Here is a 16,635-nt window from a genome sequence, read left to right on the forward strand (position 1 = left end):
GGTCCTGCCAAGGTTGGACCCCCAGTGCAAGGGATTATGATAACTTTTAACCCGATGGGATTTTAAGTTCTTTGGGTTTTTTTTTAATGGAAAATAAACTAGAGCAAAATGTATAAAATTCAGAAAATGCTTTTTTGTGATTTGAATGAGTTCTAAAGAGAAAATAAAAAGGAAATTTAGCAAATATGAAATGACAGGAATGTGCATCAAGTACACAAACTACCATTATTAACACAAATATGTAGACTGTACAGACTCGGAAAAATCACAATTAAAAACTAACTTGGCAAAGACGATATAAACAAGCAATAGCGTCCTATTGAAGGGATGGAGACAGGACTCCAGTAGGTCAAGACCTGCTTAAGAATATGCTTTTGGCTCAGGGAAAGACGTGGCTAAAACTTAGCTCACACTTTTCCTCATCATCTTTCCACACCACTTAGAACATTTGCCAAAACGCTACAACCTCCTAGGAAGTCATCAAGATGTACAGGTATGTATGAACAGGATTACTCTTCAGTGTCTCTGAAAGGCGAGTCAGTCAGTCCAGGTTGTCATGACAATAATCCTCCCAGGCTGGTGACTGAGTATGTAAAACGTAGTTGACCCAGACAGGAATAAACCTTATTAAAACAGCATTCTAAAAATGGCTGAGCTTATCTGGTTTGCCCATTCTGAGTTCCAGAATCTTGACTGAAATTGTCATCCAAGTTAAATTTGGTAAAGATGTCCATATTTAACAGCATCAGAAAATACTCATCTTTAAAGATTTACTTTATTCTTACTTATGTGTATGTGTTGGGGACGCATGCCTGTGCAGGTGTTCAAAAGGGTTCAGAAGAATTCACTGGAGCTGGATTCATGTGGTTATGAGCCACGATGTGGGTCTAGGAGCCATCTTTATAGCCCCAGAATGCATTCTTTCTGTAGGGACTTTAGGGGAAAATGTAATGGTTAAGAGTAGTGATTGGGGGTTGGGGATTTAGCTCAGTGGTAGAGCGCTTGCCTAGCAAGCGCAAGGCCCTGGGTTCGGTCCTCAGCTCCGGAAGAAAAAAAAAAGAGTATCGATTGACATAAGATTAAATGATCACACACACACACACACACACACACACACACACACACACACACACACAAAAGCTGAACATCCTGACACAGAATCCCTTCAGTAAGAATTAACAAAGCTCTAGCTTCTCAACATTTTTTCCTTCTTTTTATTACAGTCTATTTTCCCTGGCCCATGCTTTCATTTTCAGTGCTGGCATGCTGTTATGGTGGTTTGGGTATAACAACATGAACACAGGCTCTATGTCGACCGTGGTTTGTCTATAAGGACATGAACGACATGAGTTGACAGTCAGTCAGAATTCATATCCACAATAGTATCTTCTTTCCATGCCTAATAAAGAGACCCTTTGCTCTTTCTGTTTTATATTCTAAAAGAACAAAAAAGAGAGTCTGTGACAAGTTCTAGAATGTATTTTTCATTCTAGCATGAAATTTTTATTCTAGTGGGTTGTATTCAATTCTTGCTGGTAAGGACAGAAAAATTTCACACATAGCCTAACCTAAAAACTGATCATCCATCCCCAAGCCTCCCTGCCCCTCCCCCACCTCCCACCCCACGGCAGAAGCATCAGTCTTGAGACTTAACCAACTTCCGCAATGTAACAAATTCGCTCAACGGGAGAATTCTATGATGCAGACCACATTTCAAACTTGTGTAAATACTCCACCATAACACAGTTGTTTTGTTTTGGGTTTTTTTTTCCCCTCAAGGCTTCTTCTCATCATCCCAAACTGGACCACCACATCTGTGTTCACTAAAACATCTGCTCTCTGAACAGAACCATCATTCCTGAAAGTGCAAGTTATTCGGGACATTCGGTACAGGCAGTGTGGACATTTTCCTCCACTTCCCGACTCTCCCTTCTCCCCACTTTCCCACTCACTGTGCCTTAGGCAGCTTCAGAGCTGTGACCCAGAAACCCACTCCTGCCAGCACCTCTGCCTTGAATTTCCCTCTGCTTGTGCTAAAATTATATAAAATTGCTCTCTTGCAGCTGTCTTCAAGATAGAAACTGTTCTCTGATCTACAGTGCTACTTCTAAACCCTTCATTTCTCTAAAGGCTTTGATGTTCACAGCTTCGGGAAACTATGCGAACTTACTATGCAGCCCACCTCTCCTCTTGACTAACTTTGCATGGGACCTCCCACTACCAGAAGACATCTTCTGACCCCTACACTTATCATTTTATTATTTTTTTATTAATCATTCAATTCATTTACATCTCAAATGGCATCCTCCTTCCCGGTTACCCATCCACAATACCCCCCATTCCATCCAGCCCCTCCTCCCCTTGCTTCAGTGAGGGTGCTTCCCTACCCACCTAACCACTCCTGCCCTGCCATATCAGCATCCCCCTACACTGGGGCATCAACCTCCACAGGACCAAGGGCCTCTCCTCACATTGATGTTAGATAAGGCCATCTGCTACATATGTATCTGGAGCCATGGATCCCTCCGTGTACACTCCTTGGTTGGTAGTTTAGTCCCTGGGAGCACTGGGTGGTCCAGCCAGCTGACATTGTTCTTCCTATGGGGTTGCAATACCCCTCTGGTCCTCAAGTCCTCTGCCAGCTCCCTGAGCGGAGTCCCTGAGCTCAATCTGATGGTTGGCTCCAAGCATCCACATCTGTATTGGTCAGGTGGTACTGGCAGAATCTCCCAGGAAACAGCCACACCAGGTCCCTATCAGCAAGTGCCTCTTGGTAAAAGTAAGTGTCAGGGTTTGGTGTCTGCAGACTGGATGGATCCCCAGGAGGGGAGGTCCCCCGATAGCCTTTCCTTCAGTCTCTGCTCCATTTTGTGTCCCTGTCTTTATCCTTTGGACAGGAATGTTTCTGGTTTAAAAACTTTGAGATGAGGTTCTATGTCCCCTTCCCTGCACGCATTTTGGCTAAAATCATCCCAGTTGTGACCCCTACATTTTTCACACCCTTTCTCACCTGAGTACTTCAGCAGCCTCTGGATGCGTCCTCCTAAGCTTGTTTTACCGCTTGTTTGACTACGCTTCCGGTAACCTTAGTCACCATTTCTGTTCTTAGCTGCAAGACCTTATTATCTTCACAGAAGACACTTCTTTAGTCTCTTGTTGGTTGCACAGCACAATACTACTGACTGTATAATTTGTAAAGAATGAGATTTAGTCAGGCTTAGGAGAGCCAACATGGAGGGGCCACATATAGAGAAAGCTTTCACTTTCATAAGGACTCTGTCGGGTTGTAAGGAGGTCAGGACACCTCCTGTTGAGAGGCATGCAAGGCAGACACAGAGACAAAATTGGTTTTTATGACAAAGTCCCTCTAGTTATGAATCTTCCAGTGATAATTCATTAACCCATGAATCCATTAATCCACCCTTGAAGATATCCCTGATGACCTCATAGCCACCTTTAAGGATCCTACCTCTTAATATTTTAGGATGGAGCTTAATTTGTAATTAGTTTTAGTTAGGATATCCAGAGTGTATATCACCCCAAAGTCTTCATTTGGAGCATGACCATTCCCTTCTTCAGAACCTGCTAGAGCAGTGGTTCTCAGCCTTACTAATGCTGTGACCCTTTAATACATACAGTCGTTCATGTTGTGGTAACCCCCCAACTATTGTTAGTTTCACTGCTACTTCATAACTGTAATTTTTCTACCATTATGAATCATAATGTAAATATCTGTGTTATCTGATGGTCTTAGACAATCCCTGAAATAAGGTCATTAGACCCCACCCCACCCCACCCACCAGGTATCATAACCCACAGGTTGAAAACTGTGTTCATTTCCTCTTTTGTTCCTCACTCATCTAATTCTATGGCATCACTACATCTTCACAGCTCTGTCTGTCTTTCTTCTCAAGGTCATTGATATCCTGCAGTGTGGGGATATAATCTAGTACCTGCAGTCTTTAAACCTCCTTACTCTTTCTTACTTGACCATACTTAACCTTAACATGTAGATCTCTCCTCTCTTTCTCTCTCTCTCTCTCTCTCTCTCTCTCTCTCTCTCTCTCTCTCTCTCTCCCTCCCTCCCTCCCTACCCCCTCTCCCTTTCCCTCCACCCCTTCTCCCCTTCCTCCTTCTCTCCCTCCCTACCCCCCTCTCCCTTTCCCTCCACCCCTTCTCCCCTTCCTCCCTCTCTCCCTCCCTCCCCCTCTCTCCTTCGCCCTTTCCCTCCCTGCTCTCTGTCTCCCCCTTCCTCCCTTTCTTTTTTCTCCGTCTCTCCCTCCTTCCCTCCTTCCCTCCCCTCTCTCTGCCTACCTTTGTGTATGTGTGTGTGTGTCTTTCTCTTGTCTGCCTGTCACTCGAAAGCTAGATATTACTACAACTACCATACTTTAGCTAATTGAGCAATCCTTAATTTCATCCAGGCAAATTAAAACAATTGCTCACCAGTTTCCAGCAGTACTAACCTCGTACCAAGCAACTTGATATCCTCACTTTGAAGGCAGCCTTCTTTTCTCCTCAAACCTCCCTTTGCTTCCAGAGGTGGATCTTGCTTCAAAGTCATTGGGGAAAAACAAATTGGCTAGATTAGAATCTCCTCATAGCTTTACCACCAACTCCACAAATGTTTGCAGTCTTCTCATGTCTTCACACCCATTACCAAAAATTGTCTCCATGCACAAGTTTTTGCTGCAGGTCTCTCACTTTCTCAAGGATTTTCAGCTTCAGTAATCTCCTCCTGCGTTGCCATCCACTGTTTGTCTCTGCTAGGTCATTTCCACAGGGCTTCAAATATTTTAAGTTTCACATTTACTTGAGTGAACAGACCTTACAAACAAACAAAACAACAAACCTAACAAACAAACAAACAAACAAACAAAAACACTCTCTTCAGTTCATATCACACCAAAGCTAACAAGAATTTTCTTTTTCTTGTTTCCTTAACAAAATACCTTGTCTATATCGGCTAGCTCTAGTTTCTTTTACCTGACAAGCACTCAAATCTATTAAGATCACCAATAACCTTTGGTTGTAAACTATATGCTCACGTTCCTGCTTTATCGCAAGTCTTCATGGCATCTTTGAATCTTCACGTGTACTTTTTCACTTTTAAAAGTCAACTGTGAATATGTTTCACATTTATACCTTGATACAAGCCCAGCCCCTTCCACTTTCTACTTTTAAATGCACCTTGAGTTTGTAATGGGCATCTTATAAGACAAAAATTTAGCCATTCCCCCAGGTAATTTCCAAGTCAGGAAACAGAACAACCAACTACTGAATCATTCAATTTAAAATCAATAATCTTTCCTTTCCCCATACTTTCTCATCCATCAGCCAGTCCTGTTGGTTCTAGCTCCAAAATACAACTCAAGTCAATCCCCTGCTGTATCACTGCCAGTTCCCAGGGTACCAATGCCCCCACCAGTACTACATCCAAAGTCATTGGTTTGGCTAGCTGTTTAATATCACCCTTACAATACCAATTACTTATGCTACAAAAAACAGCCAGATGAGGGGCAGTGAGATGACTCACCAAGCAAAGGCATTTGTCACCAAACCTGATGACCAGAGTCACATCCCCAAGCCCTATGTGATCAAAGGAGAGCACAAACTTCTATAAATTATCCTCTGACCACCACACATATACCATAGTATGGGCATATGTGCACATACATGCACACATAAGCAAATCTTACTTTCTTTAAGAGTTTTTAAAGAACCAGATGCACTTAAATGTAACTCAGATTGTATTACCCCTTGCTTGAACCCCTCTGCTATTGTTCCATTTCTGCAGAATAAACCCAGGATCCTAACCATGGATCTCTGCACTTCAATCTTATCTTGTTACAGTTCTCAGACAGTTTTCTCCCATTCACAATGGCCCATAGTCTGGCAAGCCTTTATGCTCCTTAACTGTATACACCAAATCTTTTCTATTAATTAGAACAGGAGGTAGAAACTAGTCTAGGCAAAGAAAAGACCTCAGAGGAACAGTCTCAAAACTGTCCTTACTTGAAGCCAAGATACTAGAAGACAGTTTTGCTTCCTGTTTCTCCACTGTCTTAAATGAGTCCCTCTGCCTATATTCCATATGTGCCTACAAGACTAAAAGTGAGAGTAGGCATCTAAACACCTGGTTGGGCCAAGTGCATTGAGCAACTCATCCCCCTACTGGTTCCTCATTACCTGGAATATCTATAGGCATATACACATACATATATACATATGTGTGTCACTTAAAAAGACACTTCCATAGTCCTATATCATTATCTTTAAACCTTTGCCTCTCAGAAGGACACACCTTGCACATGCACATGTACGCAAACACACACACACACACAAATTAATTAATTAATTAATTAATTAATGTGTAAAAACTGTACTGCTGCTACTACTTTAGTTAACCTGTGACTGCTTGGCTGTTTTTATCTTAAAGATTTAGATAAGCATTTGTTAAACCAAGCAGGTCTTGTACATAAACATACAACTGGGGCTGAGAAAATGGCTCTGTGGATAACAGGGCTTGCTTTGCAAGCATGAGGACCTGCATTTGAAACCCCAGCATCCTTGTTAAAAATGCTGGTATGGCTATGAGTACCAATAACTCCTACCCCTTCAGTGAGTGTCCCAACGGAAGGAAGATAAAGTGATAAAGGAACCCATTCAATATCCTGCTCTGGCTTATGCATACACACAGAAGCACGGGCACCTGCACAGTCAAATCTGAGTGATGCACACACACACACACACACACACACACACACACACACACATACACACACACATACACATACACATACACACACATACACACATACACACACACATACACATACACATACACACACATACACACATACACACACATACACACATACACACACATACACACACACATACACATACACATACACACACATACACACACACACACACACATACACACACACATACACATACACATACACACACACACACACACGAATGGAGTGACAACATACATTCAACAACATTCAGTTTTGAAGTACTTCCCATGTCCAGGCACTGCTCAGATGTCATGGTGTACACTAAACTACTGAAGTAATGATTGTACCTACTTTGTGAATGACATTATCCAAATGTCTCCTGATATGAAGCAGTTACAGTCAGGCAACGCTCCATGATTCTCTTCGTTAGGATGCAGGGGTAATATCTGTTGAGAGTGACTACTAAAACAGTCACTGGCATCTTCTTCCAAATCACAAAAGTTGAAAAGCTTTCCTGAATCTCCATTTTAAAAGCTGCGGCCATTGACATAATGAGAGACATGATGTATTTAAACCAACAAACCAATACTTTAAATCAAACTCGTTTATTTAGATCTGTGGTTCTCAACCTGTGGATCATGACTTTGGGGGTGGGGGATGAACGACCCTTTCACAGGGGTCTCTTAAGACCATTAGCACATCATATATTTATATTATGATTCCTAAGAGTAGCAAAATTACAGTTATAAAGTAGGGACAAAAAAATTAATGGTTGAGGGTCACCACAACATGAGGAACGGTATTAAAGGGTCTTAGCATTAGGAAGGGTGAGAAGCACTCATCTAGCTATATTTTATTCTTCTCTGTATAATAAAATGAAATATCTTTTCAGCAGCTTCCCAGACTTTGCCCTGGGTCCAATGCCACACTGACCCATTCTGAAGACAATGCTTCTGAGACAGACAGTAGTAGCTAATCGCCTATGAGTGCTTGATCTCAGTGTCCTTAAATATAACCAGCCTCCCAGGTCTGTGGTTGGTAGGAACTTCAGCTACCTGCAGAGCTGGAATCAACTGCTTCTCATTCTTTTAATTCTCCATCATGTGGATGCTGGTGAAACAGGGCTCCAGGCCCCACGTGGCAGAAAGGGTGTAGACTTCAAAGAAGACTGGAACTGGAAACTGCATGACTTAGGGGTAATCACACTTTTTGTCTGGTCCTATAAAATGTACATTGCCATAATGTTAATGTTTTTTTTTATTTTGAAAGGGAAAATACTTTTTGTATTTTGAGTTATAATTAGCAGAACTCAGATGGTTCCAATTAGCACAATTCTGATAATAAATAATTTTGAAGGACTAAGGACACGTTTAGGTAATAAAATTACTGAATACGAAAGGAAAGGAAGGTGCATTTTTAAATCTTCCATTTATTTTTTTTTATGCACCCAGGACAGAAAGGGCATTGTTAAAAAGCTTTTGGGTTCAGCACATTAGCGGATCTTGGCAAAAGAATGAGGTGCAAATTACTCCTCACATCTCTCAGGGCCTTGCCCTTCTCTGTTCTGAAGCAGCTCCTGTGTACACAGCTTGCACCACACTCAGTCACAGCCAGAGTAACTACTCTGTGAAACTTCTGCCGACTCCTCCAAATGCAGTGTTGACAAGCCCCAGCTTAGCCTGTCCTTGCCTGTCTCTCTAACCCAGGCTTTTCTGAGCCTAATCATCATGCAGGAACCATCTTGGGAGAGCCCAGCACTGCCCCCAATGTTACCACTAACCCTTGAGGAACAGATGATGGAGAAATGCTTCTAGTTCCCCATCCCCTTTCAGATGGCTCTGAAAATATATTTGACGAGCTCAGAGGACAGCAACAGCCATATAGTTAAATACCAATCAATCTACGGCCATAGCAGATTAATAATGCATCCCTATTTCCTCATGCCATTTTCCTTAGTGGCCCCCTAGTCCTTGTAACTAGTCCCACATAAACTTACATTCAAAAGACTTCTTAGTTGTTTTTAAAGGAAATTCCACTGACATTTTCATTTGTCTAAAGAACTCTTGGACTGCAGAAAAAATTATGGCTTTCAACGGGTAAGCAATTTTAAACTTATATCTCAATATAAAAAATTGCAAATATGTTTTTGAATTAAAGGTACACTTCAAGTTAAAATGTGCACTTCAAATTTATTTGTACTTTCTACTGTAAAACTTGAAGATCTTACACTTTTAGTGGTTGAGACAGAAATGTCCTCCCAGAAATCAAGTGGCTATTGTAGTGGACACAGAGTAAGGCCCTATGGGATAACAGCCTCACAGTGTTCTGCCTTCAACTCCTTCTATTTCTGTGGACCTAGATGCCCCGGGGCTTCTCTCTCAAACTTCTGAAAGCCTGCTCTGTGTGAGAAAAATAGAAGTTCTTGGAACTAAGCCCTCAGGTGCAGATCTCTAACAAAGTCCAATAAAGTAAGGAACTAACACTTAGAGAAACTAGGTAGATAGATAGATGAAAGATAGATAGATGATTGATAGATAGATAGATAGATAGATAGATAGATAGATAGATAGATAGATGATAAACAGAAGATAGATGAAGACACATAGATGAGTAATAGAGAAATGATAAATGATAGACAAATAGAATACATATGTGTATATATGCACATATAAAACTTTATACGTGTACACACACACACACACACACACACACACACACACACACACAAACCTTCCTTGTCCCCAATTTTACACCTTTTCCTGACTTACCTCTGGAGTTCCATGTCAATAGTTATTAGTAATATTCTACTAGCTGCCTTCCTTTCTCTGTCTTACTTCTCTGTATACCCCCTGGTACTTCCTGCATTCCTCAAAGTGTATGGCACAGACAGCTGTCTGCAACCCCGTTTCCATGGGCGTGCACATGGAAACAGTTCTGTGGGTATACAACCTGTAAAGCACTGCCATGAGTCATATACAACTGGAATAGTGTACTGTGCAGAACTGTTTCAGCACTTACCTAGCAACATTCCTGAAATCTACATGAGACCTAAAAAGAAAAACTTACTTTAATTTATAAGATCTGTAAAAATCTTGGATATGGATATATACTTGGATATGTATCAAATAATTGGATATGAATATATACTTTAAACATAACTAACAAGTATCTCAGGGTCTAGGTTGTGTGCGTGTGTGTGTGTGTGTGTGTGTCTGTCTGTCTGTCTGTCTGTCTGTGTTGATTGGAGTTTTGGCTTTGTTCTTGCTTTATTTTTGTGAATTAGTGATTAGCACTAATAACAAACTTCTTCAAAATATTTCTTTCAAAATATTATGAGCCCTATTTTTTTTCCAGCAGAGCAGAGAAATGATAGCTAAATCGATTTCTACCACTTTCTCAATCTTTTCATAAATGTCTCTTCAAATGTCAAACTGCTGTCTGAGGTATATATTTTTAACATTCCAATATCACGATGTGCTGTTTAAGATCCTAACCTTCACCTTTCTCGGCAGACCTACCATTGTTTGAAAGATAAAATTGAATCAAGGAATTTGCCTAAGGCAAGGAGATGGAGGAGACACTGTCTTAAGTACATGCCTATCCAAAGTAAAAAGCAGCAGACACTTTCTTCTCAGAATATTGTCACATTAAATTTGGTCCCAATGATCTCCTCCTTGTTGCCAGCTTTGCAAACAATTTTATTTGAAATATTCCTATGAACCCCGCTCCATCCCCAATTCTCAGATTCCAAAAATAAAGAAGCTCTGTTCAGAGGCAGCCAAAAGAGGAGAAGCGAGATGCCAAAAGCATTGATCTTCCGAAGGATCTGGTCCAAATACAGACTTAAGATGGACCCAGATGAGGAACGGAATGGGAGAATGAAAGAAGGCTGGCACTGCTCATCAAAGGGAAGGAACAATGGCAGATGGGGGCTCCTGGTAAATCTCTAATACTTACAGGGCACTTCCTGGGCTGTGATTATCATTAGTTCCTGATAAATCATCATCCAGGCATTTACATTCATTCAGGAACCTTAAAGAAAGCTCAAAATTACTTTAATGTCTGAAATGCAAATCCCAGATTTCATTTCATAGCATAACTCTCAGAAAAGGGATCCTCAATAAGCCTGAGACAGAAATGATGTCTTTTTCTCTGCCATACCTGCTCTTCTGCCTCTGGTTCCTCCAAAATTAGGGAAAAAATATTTTTTCATTCCCTGACCACATAGTGGCTAATTAGACTTTATATATTGTGAATAGTACATGTAATGAAACACTGTCATTCATGGTTTAACAAAATGAACACATTTGGAGAAGTGGAACATTAGGTGACATTGTCATTGTGTGACCATCATATATACACACTCACAGGCTCATATGGCTACCACCTCACTAAGCAATCATAATCACGTGGGTGCAGCAAGCTGACTGACCCAAACACTGCTAGTTTGTGGATAACTGCATTGTCGGCAATATCTATTGCCCTCAGTGATATATTTTTCGATCCTTTATTTGCATACACAAATTATACAAAAATAATAGGTTTTATTAGGACATTTTCATACATAAACATAATATAACTTGGTCATATTCATCCTCCATTTGACCTAGATTGTTGCCCTCCCATTCCTATTATTCTCTTTCCTCTTATCCATGATATTCTTTTTTATTTTTATTCACTTTACATCATGCTCACTAACCCCCAAACCCCACTCATCACCTCCCACAATCCATCCCTTCTCCCGCCCTCAATTTCTCTTCTGAGCTGGAGGGAGCCCCTTAGGTATCCTCCCACCCTAGCACATCAAGTCTCATACTAGTTAGGCACCTCCTCTCCAACTCTGGCCAGACGAGGTATCCCAGCTAAAAGAACATATTGCACAGACAGGAAACAGCTTTTGGAATAGCCCCCTTCTCCGCTCCAGTTGTTCAGGACCCACTTGAAAAACAAGCTGTACAACTGCTACATATGTGCGAGGAGGCCTAGGTCCAGCCTGTGTGCTCTTTGATTGGTGGTTCAGTCTCTGAAATCCCCAAGGGTCCATGTTATTTGACTCTATTGGTCTTCTTGTAGAGTTTCTACCCCCTTAGGGGTTGCAATCCTTCCTCCTATTCTTCGGTAAGAATTCCCAAACTCCATCCACTGATGCGCTGTGACACCATGATATTCTTAAATTATGAAATTTGGTTTATCTATTCTAGCAACAGCATTTGCTTTTGTGGACTTAACCATGTAATTATTTCTACAATATTAGGAGAATTTTGCCACTCTGTTAGCCCTAGTTCACTGAAAATCCTGCTCAACTTCTTCCCTCCACCTTGACACCAGCTCAGGCACAGCTTCTCACTTGGACTCTAAGAAATCTCTGAGGGCATAGGTTGATCATGATTGTTAATAACTTTCCACCTAGCAATGATCTTTCACTACCATGGGATCACAACGTTGACAATATCAGACACAGTACAGGTTCAAAAAATAAAGAAATGAAATCTTCTCATTCAGAATGTAGATATAATTGAGACATGCATTTCCAGTGTAGAGATTATCTTATGATGACAGCATAAGCAAGCTATTTGAAGAGCATTACAGAAAAGAGAAGGGGGTAGACATGGAGTCTTTCTAGAAGAGGATGGACTTGAGCTAAGTCTGGAAAGGCCCTTTAACAGTCATTAGGAGGAATGTGGCACAGAGATGGAACTTTGCTCAAGTAATGAATCCCCAAGAGTTCTCAGCACCCTCATGAAGAACAGAGGTGCAAAGACAACTTTGCTGAGGTAAACAAGGCAGTTTGTTAAGTTTTGGTAGTGGAGTGAGTTCATAAAGGCAAGGAGGAAGTATTGAAAACATATTCAAAGTGTACCTTACTGGGGTCTAGAGAGGTGGTTCAGGTTTAAAAGTGCATCCCACTCTTGCAAGAGGACCTGAGTTCATTTCCTGGGACTCATGTTGGCTAGTTTACAACCACCTGTAAACAGTTCCAAGAGATCCAAAGCTTTCTCCTTGTCTTCATAGGTGCTGTATGTAATGTGCATTTATCCCAACACAGACATACACATATACACATAATTAAAAAATAATAAAGCCTAGTAGGTACCTTGTCATCCCATTATTGGGTAATTCTAACTCAATTATTTTAATATATGTATATGTATATGTTTTAAAAGCTTTCTACAATAGTGGTTTTCAATGACTTTCCAAGCAATCTTTAGTGTCATTTTTCCTCTTGTGTATTCCCTATTCTACCTTATCCTTCCATTTCTTCCCCTAATTTAATCCTTCCATTCTATTGTTACTTTTTACCCTCTCTTACCACTGTATTCTACCTCACCTCCCTTGGAAGTATTCCTCCCCATCATCCCTTACTGATCTTCTTGACTTCTATGAATATTCCAAATAAAATGCATATATTTAAAGATTTAAAGATATATACACACATGAAATAAAACACGTTGCTTGTTTTTCTGGGTCTGGTTCCCTAATAGGCAAGCTAACAAATAAAATGTCTATTTCCAAGAATAGATTTGAAATTAATGGGCAGTAAGGTTCAATGGACCCCCAAAGATGATATTTTCAATGCTCTTAGGAAACCTTCAGAACTTGACAGTAAGACAATGTTTCTGTAGACATCACATGCCACACACCCTCCAGTAGAGTCCGCGAGACTGGGTAAAAGCCTGGCACACTCACCCGAGGTGACAGTCAGTCTTCTGGGAAGATTGGCTGTCCTCTCAGAAGGATATGTTCTTCATGCATCATGGCTGCCATGCTTGGAACATCTTTTCTTGCTATCTCATTTCTACCCTGTGTACTTTTGCTCAGGGCATATCCTGCCCTACTATCCTCCCATGGACAAAGAAAGGTCACAGAAAGTGCAATAGAGGTAACCACTGACCCTATTTTGGATTTGGCCTTTCTGTGGGAAAATGTCACCATTTATCCTATGGAATAGGGACTTTTGACTGAACTATAGCAGTAAGAATTGTTTTACCAGAGCCCCCTGTAAAGGCATACAACCCTTAAGAGTGGGAATGGTTAGACAGTAAATTATTCCAGTCACTCACTCTTATGGGTTTCCTCTAAAAGACTCTGAAATCTCTAAAAAGAAAGGGCTTTATCATATTGCTAAGAAATTCATGGATGACAGACGCCAATGGCTTATAGCAGGGAGATGGTGATTTCCCCTCTGTAAGCAGGATGGGGCCACAGTGTGCTTCCCCCGATCCCTTGCCATATACAAGAGTTTATGATGAGTCTTGGAATCAATGGGTCAATCAAAATGGAGAAAAGGTATCATATTATTCACTCCCATTTATGGAGAAATTGGCACAATCACAACCCCCATGGTGTTTGTTATTTAAAGAGACTAGAGATAGTATCATTACACAGTTACAAAAGCCCCTAAGTAGAGTTAGTGTTAGAATTAAATATCTTAGAGGACATTAGAAAGAAGCCTAGGGAATAAAAGATATTAACATAAAAGATTACATTAATAAATGAGAAGACCCAGGACACGTACATAAGAAGCCCATATTTGGCAGTTCACAGAGCAACAAGAAGAAGGTTACTGTAAAATCTCAGATAGTTAACTGCTGGTCACAAGTACCACTGAGTGGCTTGCCAATTTGACTACTGTCTCAAACGTTAGAGATAACATCAGCTTCACATGTACCTTGCAAATGAATAGTTTACTGATTTCTTGGAGTTGGGTCCAATTTATGAGTATCTAATAAGAACATTGTAAAAATGTTCCTGAGAACCTTTGTCCTGTGTATATGAAGTTCATGTGTATATGCAACATTGCTTTTCTCTTTGCTTTATGATTATGAAAGTCTAATACTTGAATAGTAAAAGAGCACCTTGCATCTGTGTCTGTTTGTCATTCACTGACTCCTTGCCCACCTGAAACCAGTCCCGCTGGATTGCCTCAACAGTCCATGGCAATCACATACTTGAGTCATAGAACATGGAGAAATCAAGCTAATACTAAACTAGAAGCTGCATTCCCATTGGCTAGCTTTCATGGCATTTGAAGGTATTGTGCATCCTTCTTTAGGAGAAAAACAATCATCACTGTTACACAGATGTGAACTCTTGACCGCTACAGTAATGACTGGCCTACCAATTCATGTCCAGTAGTGCAATAATAACATTCATGTCATGAGAGTAAACCATTACTTTCTGTTTGGGTTTAATGTCTATTGTACAAGATGAAACCACACCCACCATTGTTACTAGAACCAAGAAGCTGGGCTAGACAGGTCATAGGCCCTACAGGACAACATATTATGACTTTTCTAATTAGTAGTAGGCTAACTCCTAGTGGCTTGTTGTTATATCCACATATTGGTGTATCTCTCAGTCATTTTTCTGCAGTAGATGGAGATTAACACAAAAATCCACAACCAGTTAGGGTTTAGATAATAACAGATTTTATAACACTGAGCCCTAACTGGTATATCATCTCCTCCCAAAGGTCCGGGATCATGGAGAAGGGGAAGTGGGGAGGAGAGAGGAGACTGTAAGAGGCCAAGATGGTGGATGACTACAATAAAGTAGTGTCTTCCAGATACAACAGGACAGTGAACATGTGAACTCACAGTATGTGTGGCGGCATAAACAAGACTTGCACAAGCCAGAAAAAAAAAAAAAACCAGCATGGAGAGGGGAGATGGCCATGGATTGACACCCCTACCTGAGGAGCTGTTGTCAAATGAGAGCTGTTGGAAGAAGGAGAGTCAACTTTTTGTAGGCATGTGACCTCTGGAAGATTTGGCCACGTTTCAGTGGATGGCCACACATCTGAGAGCACAAATTTGACTTCATGGCTTGGTTTTTTGTTTTTGTTTTTTTTATAAAAAGACATAAATTTAGGGGCCCAGGGAAGGGGGTTAGATCCATGAGAAGGTGGGGGAGAAAACTTAGTAGGATCATCTCAAAGAAGTAGTTTTAAATTATACAATTATATAAATAAATAAAAATAGTGCTTAAAGTTTTTAAAAATGCATTATGAGTACTGAAAAATTAAAGAACTTGGCCTACAAATGTATATACATGTTTCAGAGGTCACTTAAGTTCTTGGCAATTATTTAGTGTCAATATCTGTGCATAAATGTCTTATATGTAACATAGGCTGGTGAGGTGATTATGAAACAAGTCTCCTTTAGTCCCAGATGGGATAGTCTCTGGATGGGATAAAGATCAGGGCCTTTCCTCCTGGGTGAAAACAAGGCACACAGAACCAAATAATTAGAGAGCTGATATCTGTTTTCACTTCTTTGTGAGTTATAATTACATTTTAATTATCACACAGCGCTTATTTATTTTATTAATTTCCCTGGCAACTAAAAAATAAAAAGGATTCTACTAAAATTCTCCATGAAATTAGAATAACTAATGTGTGTTCTATTATACCATTGTTTGTGCATACATAGATTGCATATGTGTGTAGAGTGAGTGTTACAAAAATGACATGGTCCATGGTAAGGAAATATTGAATCTCAGCAATTTTTAAGAATGCTAATGAGAATAGGGAAATGTTCATTATGTGAAAGAGAGAGAAAACCCACAGCAGGAACATGTCACCCATGCCAGATGGGCTGGTAGGAAGCAGCCATTAACGAGCAAAGGATCATTTGAGAGATGCTGACAAAACAAAATAAGAACTCAATAGCCTTGGCCGGGAGCATTTGAAAGCCATCAATGTTAGTAAAGTTAATTGGGTGGTTAATGGTGAAAGATGAACGAACAAAGAAATACCAATCTATGTTCAACGACAAGCAAAGAGAACGTATTACATCCAGGAAGCAGTATATATTAGCCTCGCAGAATGACCAGGACAGTTCCAAAACTACACTCTAGTTCAATACTCATAAAACTAAGGAGTTTT

The 16,635-nt window shown here is 40.5% G+C and overlaps 1 protein-coding gene across 2 annotated transcripts in view; it reads right to left on the reverse strand.

Annotated features, from left to right (window-relative positions):
• Positions 1-1,187: 1,187 nt before the first annotated feature.
• LOC102547022 (uncharacterized) overlaps positions 1,188-16,635 on the reverse strand; it is a 158,568-nt gene continuing 143,120 nt past the window's right edge. For both annotated transcript variants that reach the window (XR_015635487.1, XR_015635490.1), the window contains 6 exons: positions 7,805-7,968; positions 7,101-7,283; positions 4,661-4,852; positions 4,467-4,552; positions 3,011-3,182; positions 1,188-1,436 (listed from right to left, as the gene is read on the reverse strand). The gene's annotated coding sequence lies outside the window, so the exon portion shown is untranslated. The remainder of the gene's footprint in view (positions 1,437-3,010; positions 3,183-4,466; positions 4,553-4,660; positions 4,853-7,100; positions 7,284-7,804; positions 7,969-16,635) is intronic.

This window comes from Rattus norvegicus, chromosome 13 (assembly GCF_021556685.1).
Source record: "Rattus norvegicus strain SHRSP/BbbUtx chromosome 13, alternate assembly SHRSP_T2T, whole genome shotgun sequence".
NCBI lineage: Eukaryota > Metazoa > Chordata > Mammalia > Rodentia > Muridae > Rattus > Rattus norvegicus.